Raw genomic sequence first — 3,722 nt, 5'->3', positions numbered from 1 at the left:
CAAATTTTTTAAATTAAAATAAAAATTTAAAATATTAAAAATTAAACTAAAATTTATTTAAAATATTAGAGACTACAATAATATTTTATCCCAATTTTAACTTTGTATGGATTCAATTTATTAGGTGAAACTTAGCGGATTTTGCGTCCAAGGCCAAACATCTAAATCATAACTAAATATATCTCAAGTGGTCCAACTTATAGACATTAGTAGCATCCATGAGTGAATAGGGCATATTAGTATTAGTTTGAAGGGCTTTATAAGAAGAATTAATAAAGGCGGTATATTTTTAAAAGGAGAGTGTTAGGTAAACAATGATTATTTTGAACAACATGAACAACCACTAATCAAATAAAAATACACTACATCCTAATTTAATGCTACTAATTAAATTTAAGATTAATTTACTCTTCTAACCCTATTAATTTACATTGTTCACACATTATTCAAAAATGTTGTTGATTACGTATATTTTTCCTTTTTAAAAAATTAGAAAGATCATTTATTTACATAGGCTTTACTAACTCACATTCTAATAAATGATTGACTTCTTACAAAGTTTCAGCAGCCTCGGTATATTACTTGAAAAAAAATTATTACCTTTTACTTTAATAACATTGATCCGTCACCTTATAATTCGGTCTTTATTGTGTATTATGATTTATAACTCGGTCTTAATTATCATTCATTCTGTAACTGATATCTTCATTACCGACTTAATGACCATTATTCTGACTTAATGATCAACGGTCATACCATCAACTCTATGCCTATAAAAGGCACCAATTTTTATATACACCATACATTCTAGGGACATTCTAGATATATTTTATATACATTCTATATTTATAGAATTATTACACAACGGACAATACCATGATAAGTTCTATAAATTCTATATCATGTCTTATATTCTATATTTATAGAATTATTATAATACACAACACATGATAACTTCTATTTCATGTCTTACATTCTATATTTATATAATTATTCTTATATCTCTTAAATACTTATTGACTTGAGTGTCGGAGTATTTTTACAGGTATCCACTCCCTTGTTCTCTCCTTGCCGATGTATAGCTCATCCCGATGAGAAGCTTGAAGACATTCATCAACAGACGAGTTATACACCGGTCAATCTCTGCAAGAACAATTGGTGCCGTCTGTGAGAACGAGTAAAATAATTCCCACTCCCTTTAGATTCATAAAACTTGATTTACATTCAAATTTTTGAACCAATCTCAACAATCTTGTTTAAGATTTTATTTAATACCTCTTATCAAATTTTAATCTATCGTAACTTTTTATAAAGTATGTACTTTATACATTCAAATTGTTTTATTTTTACGTATCATAATATTTCACATCTCATAATCGATTAATGAACCAATCCGAAAACAAACTCGGCTGTCAATCAATCCAAGAACAAACTCGATTTTCAATCAATCCGAGCACAAACTCACTTATCAATTTTGCTTACTTTTTCAAAGTTTTCTATTTACACAAGTAAAATTATATATTTTATTCAACATACTTTTGCATTTATATTTTGTATAACTAATAGTTATATTCAAACCTCAATATATGCTCTATGCAATAATGACATATAACAACCATGTCAATTGCATTTTTATTTCATTATGTATTATATTCTTATTGCTAATGATTTCATTTATACAATTAAATTACGGTAATGATGAGTTCAAATTTTAAAATTGGATTCCATAAAAAATTAATTGTATATCAATGATATATAATTGTTACACTATTCACTTTATGCTATTAACTTTTATGTTACTATTTGTTTAATACAAGTTAAGCAAAAACACATGCAAACATTCAAAATTTACTATTATTGCCCGAGGATTATCCTTCATCATACTGTAATTGCTAGAAACATTATGTTAAATGTATAATTCAATAACTGTTATCTTATTGCTTTATTATCAAATTAAAGCATGTCCTACATAACAAAATTCAAATATTCACATTTGACATGTATGACATTCATATATGTCATATTCTTCTCTACAATTATCAACTTTTAAGGTATATTTTTTTACTTTGAACTATTTTACTTTTACAATATATATTATTCAATAAATGTTGCGACTTTATACCTATTCATTTTCTCAATTTATCTTATTCATGTCAGACCTTCACTATAAATTGTAAAAATTCAATAACTAATTGTTTTGAGCGAGAAATTTATCAATAAGTTGTTGTGGGTCAGAAAAATTCCCAAGACAATTAACCATTATATCCTCGGATCATACAATCGATTCCGTCAATGGATATCTATCTATGAACTTTTCAGCTCACATACAATCAAATGCTAAAATTGTTCTTAAGCGGAAAAGTATCCCCCACACAACTACCTTTTGAATAACTCTTGTCACTCAATTATTTTTTGAATAAATACCGACATAATAACCCGACTAAGTTTGGGGGCTCACCATATCATTATTCATTTATCTTTTAACCACAAAGCTTGGAGGCTATGATCCATCACCTTATAACTCGGTCTTTATTGTGCATTATGAGTTATAACTTGGCCTTAATTATCATTCATTCTGTAATCGATACCTTCATTACCAACTTAATGACCATTATTCTAACTTAATAATCAACGGTCATACCATCAACTCTATGCCTATAAAAGGCACCAATTTCTATATACACCATACATTCTAGGGACATTCTAGATATATTCTATATATATTCTATATTTATAGAATTATTACACAACGGACAATACCATGATAAGTTCTATAAGTTCTATATCATGTCTTACATTCTATATTCATAAAATTATTATAATACACAACACATGATAACTTCTATTTTATGTCTTACATTTTATATTCATAGAATTATTCTTATACCTCTTAAACACTTATTGACTTGAACGTCAAGTGTCTTTTGCAGGTATCCACCCCCTTGTTCTCTCCTTACCGACGTATAGCTCATCCCGACGAAAAGTTTGAAGACATTCATCGACAGACGAGCTATACACCGATCAACCTCTACAAGAACAAACTTTAACTAGTCTCATTAATTAATTGCAGTGCTAAACCAATATACACAATTTTTTTTGTTTTTTACGGTATTTCCCAACTCGACAAGTCAAGGACTAATACACAATTAGAAATTGTTTATCTAATATTGAAAATTATGGTATTGGTCACGTCTAATTTAGCTGCAAGTTAAATGCCATTGAAATTTAATTGAATGATAGAATCCGAATTATCCAAAGCTTGGTCATTAAATTAATCCAACCTAATGAACCTATTATGTGTAGGATTTTGATTTGATGGCCACTTCTACCAGAAAATTAAAGTGATTAAATAATTGAAAAATATTAATTTGACAATTAAAAAAGAACTAACAAAAAATTATAAAAAAAGAAAGAGTAAAAAGACTGAATGTCCTGGCGACTCTCATTTACTTTGTAGTTGTTGGGAGAATTTAGATATTACGAACTCCCGTTGTTAATAACTAACATTATTTTGCTGACTAATTAATGTTACGCTAATCACATGGGGTTTTAATTTTAGTGATGGTACCTGATAATGTACGCCAAGTACTTATTTACGAGAGACGTGTGTATATATATGGAAGACTATTAGGTGGACCAGCTAGACTTGTGTTATTTTATTTTATTTTTTTTCGGATAAGCTATAGTAAACACTGTTGAATGTTTAATGTTTAGTGAAAAAT

The sequence above is a fragment of the Arachis ipaensis genome, chromosome B01 (genome assembly GCF_000816755.2).
Source record: "Arachis ipaensis cultivar K30076 chromosome B01, Araip1.1, whole genome shotgun sequence".
Lineage (NCBI taxonomy): Eukaryota > Viridiplantae > Streptophyta > Magnoliopsida > Fabales > Fabaceae > Arachis > Arachis ipaensis.
This window is presented reverse-complemented; position numbering follows the sequence as displayed.